Source organism: Mytilus edulis, chromosome 10 (genome assembly GCF_963676685.1).
Source record: "Mytilus edulis chromosome 10, xbMytEdul2.2, whole genome shotgun sequence".
NCBI lineage: Eukaryota > Metazoa > Mollusca > Bivalvia > Mytilida > Mytilidae > Mytilus > Mytilus edulis.
In genome coordinates, this window is record NC_092353.1 from 31,140,596 (window position 1) to 31,148,606 (window position 8,011).

The window sequence follows — 8,011 nt, forward strand, 5'->3', positions numbered from 1 at the left end:
ACTAGGAAATACTTCTTTGAAATTGTGTTTTTCATCCATGAAAGTGGCCGAAAATTGTTGTCTGATTTTCGGTCCTTTGCAGTTAGTGCCGAAATTTTGTCCAAGTTTAAAAAAATATTATATTTGTTATAAAAATATAATTTACCAGCATATTTCTTCCATTTCAGCCATCCTTTGAAATTTTTACACCTCAAAATCATGAAACTTCAAAATTGTGTCCCCAGCGAATATGGGCACCCCACTCTACACACCTAGATTCTGATTTGCTTTTCGCCGTTTAAGTTATAAATAAGAATTGCAGCCTTTGATTGTTTTATCCTTGTATTATGTTTTAGCCTTGTAGATTTTTTTGGCAGGCTGAGGGCTTGCAATTTGTACTCCAACTAATTTCAAGGTATTTGATGTTATAGTTTTGTGTACGTAGCAACTGTAATTTGTATTTACATATTTCATTAGGTGCAATTTATTCTGGAAATTATATTCCCAAATATATGCATTTGAATGAAATATGATATTAAAGTCTTACATAGCAAATTAAGATGACATGGCTAAAATTTTAATGTCATTAATTTGTTCCCTCAAAACGAACTTCAGGTATGGTGACATGAGAATGTAAGGAAATAATCACTTTGAAGAATTAGTTGTTATTTGCAAATGATTTTTTGATGATTAAATAGAATTTGATGAGGGTCTTTGAAGATTTAGTGGTGCACAAGTTCAAATAATGTTTGATATATGTACATGAATTACCATAAATTAGACACATGTCTTTTCTTGTATCAACTATATCATGCTTATTTCTAAAAATTACGATTGAAATATAAAAACGTACTTCACCTATGATATATCAGTACACAAAGGCCAGTCAGAATGACTCAAACAAAATCCACTCTTGATGGAGTTGCTGTAAACCAACTTATTTTTTGTGAGGTAAAAAATAACGAGATACAAAATAACAGGAAAATCAGAAGTCATCACTGCTTCTAGCTCTACTTTTTATCTTCTACCAAAATCATCACTGCTTCTAGCTTCTCTTCTGTCCAAAGGATTAGTGATTCTAGTTTTCCTGATTTAAATTCTGTACAGATCTCTAAATGGATTTATAGTGATTAGATATGTTTCATATCACTTATTAATGGTGCTTAAACCTTGATATGATATTTCTACTGATACTTGACTTAAGACTTTATATACCATATTTCATACCATATTTTATATAGAATCCATCATGTAAATATAATATTTTCTCTTTTCAGATAGTTTCTTAGGTACACATGACCCATGACAATGTCATATGACAGAAGAAAGCAATATTGTTTCAGTCAGCTTCAAGATGTGTTATTTTAAGTCATGAGGTGCTGGCATTGTCCTGATTGGCCAAACACTGACCATAGACACAGATACAGCAGAAAAGGACAACCTTGGATTTTGGAGGAAACTATAAAGGATAAGCTTGTTCATCAGTACTCTAACTTCTAAAATTTAACATTCTTTTAGAACAGTTTTGAGATGCATTTTGCTTACTATATGAAAATAGTTAAATGTCCACATTTTTTTCATTAATTCCTCACAAAAGTATTATGACGTTAAAACCTTCAGGTTTTTCATTTCTTTCCAGAAAACTCATATATTTAGTCTTAAAAGCTCATAAAATCTTTTTTAAAAGTTTGATGAACTGTAAAAAAATATTCAAGTGCTGTTTGAGTAATTCACTAAAAATGGCCATAAATGGCTAAGTGTCAGCAGTTATTGACAAGTTGTGACAATGCCAGCTCAATAAAAATGTTCAAGAGTGGAGCATAAAAGATTTTTATGGAGGTTGGTGTTTTATGTTTGGTATAGGTATAAATCAATAAACGTGTTCAAAGGTATGCTATGTCATTTAAATGTTTTAAAGTGCATCCAATTGTCACAAGAAAGAGAAATATTTTCTTTTTAGTATCTTCTATATCACCATATGTCATGCTCCTTAAATACATGTATAAATTGGTGTATGTTTTCTGGTTTTAGGTAAATGAAATATATCATACAAAAAAATTATTCACGATTTAAAATTTTACCAAATCAGCCTCAGTGTTGAGATTAAGTAGGAATTATAGTCTGATTAGTTTTATATTGTTAAATCCCAGGTCAACACACACAGTAATGATTTTATAGTAACTCATTGTACAAAGATTAATACATATTATGTTCAGCTCGTGAACCAAAGATATTCTCTTTCAATATTTCCCTGTGTTATTTTCTCATTTGTAAATTTTCAAAACCAGTATAAAAAAACCACCACTTGCAACTTATAGCTAAAAATATTGTTGAGACATTTTCTTTAGTAGATGACCCTATTTTGACCTCTTTTATTGTCATTGTCATACATGTATCTGTATCCAACATATATTGAACCCAAGACTCAAGTAAGTTGAAGTAACTGTAGTTAATAGTGAAATTTGATGAAGATATGACTGGAAAAAAAGTCAAAATATACAATTTTTTTTTGAAAGTATGTCAATAAATTAAAGACAAGTATGGAAAAAATTAAAAAGGAATAATATAATTATTAATTCATTTAAATCATACTGTGAACATAAATGACAAATGTCATGTTTGATTTCACCCCTCCTTTTACATAGTTTATTACATTATTTTAAAAGAATTATCCCCAGGTATTTTGTAGATATTTAATCCAAATATCATGTGACTTGGGTTTAATGAATTTAGATGCCATAAGATCCTCAAAAAGTGTTTTTTTTATTTTAAAGAACAATTTATTTCTTAGCTTATATAAAGGGTTAGATCGAAATGGAATTTTAAAACAATAAATTTCATTGGGTATGATTGAATTGGAAAGAAAACAAATTCTGCATTGATATGTGTGATATTACTGTTTAAATGTTCATTATGATTATCAAAACCAGCTTGTCTTTCATATAATATCAGCTTTAAACATGTAGAGTCGTCCTATGTATATACATTGTTTATTTATATATTTATGTAGCTTTAATTGCAATAGGGCCATGATGTACTATAGCTTTATCGAGAACATTTGTGTGACAAAAGTGTACAAAGTCTCCTTATCAGTTATTATTTTTGATATACAGTGAAACCTGTCTAAACCAAATCTTAAATAAACTGAAAACCTGCGTAAACATAACATGATCTGAAGCTCAGTTTAAAATTGTATGCATTGTGTACAATATAAAACAGAAAATCTACTAAAGCTGAACAAAATCATGACCACAAGTCTTGGAGAGGTAAATCGGTTTAGACAGGTTTCAAGCAAAGTCAAAATGTATTTCAATGAGTAATTTCAACAAAGTATCTCTACAGTGCCATTCTGCATTGAATTTTCAACTGAACAAATAGAAATATTGAGTTTCTTTAAGTGACTTTTAAAAATAATTGAATTTCTGCTGTTACAAAGTAATAAAGATGGAAGGAAAATGTCATGATGGCATTAGGTTTGCGTTAAAAATTACCAGTTTCAAAATCAAATTCAAAAATAAAGTTATTCGGAAACAATGAATAGACTTGTATAAGTTGAAAAATTAATGAAAATTGAATGAGAAATGTTTTCAAAATATAATTTGATACAAATTTTGTTTTATTCATATGAAATACATGATGTACTTTTCCTTTAATGTGACATACAATATTTGTACGTAATGTTCTCTAAATTTTATTTTCATATTTGTGCTTGTATTTACTGTTATACAGGTTGTAGTATTTTGAAAGTGCTATTTTGATTATTTCAGTTTTCATAAAAGTGTGAGACAAAACTGTTTCATATTTCCTTAAATTGACTTCATTGGTTATATTTCAATTGTTATCTACACCTCTATTTTTTTGGTATTTAAAAGATGGTTTGATATTACATCATTTGTATGTTTGTTGAGCTTTAAATCTACTTCAGTAGATTGAGCTAAGGGATGATTATCTAATTGGGATATATATTGGTTATAGAATTAAAATACTTGAGTAAGTTACTTAGGGTTGGGTTGAATACCGTGCAAAGGAATACAGATGAATGCTTTAAAAAAGACATTTGGGAATGTTAATCTTGTCAACTAGAGTGTAGAAATCCAGTTTTCACATTAATCATTCAAAATACATCAACAATCAGCGTTAAGGAAGTTTGCTGCTCAGTTTCAAAATAAATAACTTTCCATAAAACAGTAAATATTGATAGGGGATTAATTGAGGAATCAAAAAAGCAAAAATAATAATGGGGTCAAAGTGCTTGTTTTCGAGATATTAGCCATTTGAATTTTGACAGGAAATTAAATGTTCTTACTTGATTTTTCATAGCTTTATCATTGACAAGTTAAAATTCTTAAAAACTATTAAAAAATAAATAAGATTTTATAAGACTTTAACAAATGGCTTATAATTATACCTGTAAAAGATTTATGAAAAGTAAAAAGGGGTTCCATGGGCAAATTTTTTTAAGGTATTCAAATGGATAAAACCAGAGGATTTCGAAAAATCTGACAAAAATTCTGAAACATGACAAGCAAACATCCTTAAATAAAAGTGTTTTCTCGTATAAATTGATTTAAATGAATCAAATATATTACATGTTTCTCACATTTTCCAGTGTGAAAATCTTATCTAACACCTATCTTGCAGAGAATTATGTACTAAATAGGTTGTCATACATATCTGATTGTAGAGAAATATAAAAGGATTTGATTTTTTTTTATTGTCTGTGAAATTTCAATTGTATTGTAGTTTATTACCATGCAATATATTTATGATTATCCTTACTGATGCAGTGGTTAAGTTACATGACTAGAAACCTCAGGAATGTGGCTTTCAGGTCTTCTTTATGAAGGAATCCTGTTTATTTTCAACAACAGTTATTTAAAAAAAAAAAAATTTGTAAGTACCACAAAAAAGTCAATAACCTCTGTTAAAATTGTACAGATGTAATAACTATAATACCTTGAATTAATAAATGTTTGTTCCATATTAATTTTTCTGGATTTCTTAGAATGGGAGAAACTTATATTTAGATACTGAATGAAATGAAGTTTTCTGTTACTTAAGTCTTTAATTGAAGTAAAAGATAAAACCATTAAGTCTAGTACCTTTTTCTCTAGTTATACTTTAAAGGTTTTAAATTTAACTGAATGTTAAAACGACTGTTTAAATATTTTGCCAACTTATACATCACACCTGTTGATAAAGTAAGTTTTTTGTTGTCATTGAAATTTGTAAAAAAATATGTACTTGAAAACTTTCAAATAAATTGAAAAGATTTTATTCATTTTTGATGGGGAAAAGGTTAATTCTGTGAAAGCTGGTTCAAAGTTGTTTTTCAAAGAAAATATTTGGAAGAACTCGGGATTACATAACATAATTAGACCAAGGTTTATTTTCTCACTTCTTGTATTTTAAACGGGGGGATAAAATCAAGGTTTTTTCTGTTTCAATGCTGATAACCAGATAGTAACCTAACGCAAACAGTTAAAGTTTACAAATGATTTTAAATAAATTTATTTTATTCATTGAAGTATAAAGTTTAACATCTTAATAGGTTGTAACTTTTAATTTAAAATTGTTGTATAGAATTAAATCCCTGTTATATAAAATGTTTAGCAATATAAATATTGATATTATGTATTAAAATATGCATTGTATTGAAAAGTAGCAAGATGTAGAAATCTGCAAAAAGTTTTATTTCTAAACTTGTAATTAATTGCTTCTGGTTTATGGTTCTTAACTTTATTAACACAGTTTTCACAATTTGCACATTTATTAAAATCAGGGGAAAAACAAGTCAAGCTAACTGTATGTACTCCATGTTGTTGGGGAAATGGAAATTTGTTATCAATTGACATTTGGAAAATATCATCAGCAATATTGAATACATTTCTAGGCTGTGATTTCTACAAAAAGTTTTTCTCTGCTGCATGAATGGTAATATTTTATACATGTATATAATTTGCATACCAATATACCTATTTAGTTCAAATAAAATTATAAATGGCTTGATAAAATGAAATCGATTTTGCCGTTATTTATTTTTTTGACATTCTCAAAAATATGTTGACTATAGCTTATTCAAAGTTTAAAAGCCAGTTTGTGCTGTAACCAAAGCAATGACTGTCTGAAACTCGAAAGTTAAGTGTGTAAATATTTAGTTAATATTATTTGTCATAAAACTCTTGTGTTCATTTTTAATGTTCAATATTTACACTTTGTACAAATTTTAAATATTGTTGATATTTATAAAACTCTCTCGTTATGTACATTTTGTATATAGATATTTATATATAGAAGGCATTTGATGTTATATTTATGCCTGTAAATTTTATATATATGAGAAGTAGTTGGTGTTATATTCTATATATATTTGTTATCACATAAGAAACTGTTACAGGTATACATATATATATGTCATATGTATGTACTGGAAAAAGTGCTATTTGTGAACTGAATAAAACCGTTTTAAGAATTTTTGTGCTTTCGAAACATTATGGGACCAATTTTGAGTTACTGTATATTTAGAAATTATTGTGTGCATTTATAATTGCGATTTTGTCATTTTAGACTAAATTGCTATTTTAATTTTTGCGATATTGAGAAAAATCTTGTTCAATTCTTATCAAAAGTTTCAAAATGCGAGTTTGAATTATTGCGATAATAACCCTGTCGCATTTCTCGCAATAATAAAACAATGCAAAAATTTCTAAATTTTAAAGTAGTTGTTGATATTGTTAAAGATTTTGAAAAGTAAACTACTCAGATTCTCTTTTTGAAAGATATGATTATACTGTTCCCAATGGCAGATAACTCTTATAAAACTTTCCTGTTTTAAGAGGTTGAAGAATTGTCTTACATTGTTGATAACATTTTCTTTCTGTTTCTATTTGTTAATTTTATCCATTTTTGAGAACAATGAATGTCATTAAAAGTGCTGTCTGCTTAAGTATGAGTCTTTTGCTATTTATTGTGTGGAGAACCATTCATGTTATTTATATAACTGTTTGCTTTAGTATGTGTCTCTCATTATTTAATGTATGGTGAACCATTCATGTCATTTATAGAAGTGTCTGCTTTAGTATGTGTCTCTCATTATTTAATGTATGGTGAACCATTCATGTCATTTATAGCAGTGTCTGCTTTAGTATGTGTCTCTCATTATTTAATGTATGGTGAACATTTCATGTTATTTATAGCAGTTTCTGTGATATTTTTTCAGTATTAGAAAGCTGTTAGATCTTGTTTGTTATTGCTGACTAAATTATTGTTTTGATAGAAGCATTGTTTTCATTAAAACTGTCAAACTATTTTATTGTTTATTACATTTGTTATATTTCCATTCATTACAACATGGATCACTTTAATTGACTGATCCATTCAAATGTAAGCCCTCCACTCACACAATATTTCTATGTTCCAAGAACTATGAAATCAGCGTTAAAACCCTTATTTTGCGTTTAATTTTGAAAGTTTACCTTATGAATATGTGCACCAAGTTTCAAGTTGATGTGACCACAACTTGATGGTCATCTTCTTTGACCCTAAATTTAACCTGATATGGGTAAACTAACAGTCAGACACAGATGTACAGGCTGGTTAACTTAATGTCCCTTACTGTTGTAGGCTCGACATACCTATTTGCAAATTTATATTTGAAAAGGAATCGTTTCTTAAGACAACTGAAAGAACACATAATAACAACTTTCCATTATTTATTTAAATGCAATTTTAATTAAATTAAGCTAATGACAAACAAGTGTGCCTTCTGTACTTTCCATTGATTTTAGTTTGATAAATCTAAATATGAAGCTTTACTACCACACAAACTTAACATGATCCAAGAAAGAGGCCAAAGTCGGATAGACCAAACTGGAAAAACATGTTCACCTTAGAATCATTCCATACACCAAATATGCTTTAAATATAGTTGAAAATTGCACAAAATATCTGAGAAACAAACTTAACCAAGAAAATTTATCATTGATCATTAGTCCATGAAAATAAGGTCAAGGTCAGATGAATCCAGCCAGAC

At 28.1% G+C, this 8,011-nt stretch overlaps 1 protein-coding gene across 1 annotated transcript in view; it reads left to right on the plus strand.

Moving 5' to 3' along the window:
- Nucleotides 1-2,536, plus strand: part of LOC139490886 (uncharacterized) — a 41,260-nt gene extending 38,724 nt beyond the window's left edge. Inside the window, exon 16 of the mRNA XM_071278013.1 lies at nucleotides 1,257-2,536. The gene's annotated coding sequence lies outside the window, so the exon portion shown is untranslated. The remainder of the gene's footprint in view (nucleotides 1-1,256) is intronic.
- Nucleotides 2,537-8,011: the final 5,475 nt, after the last annotated feature.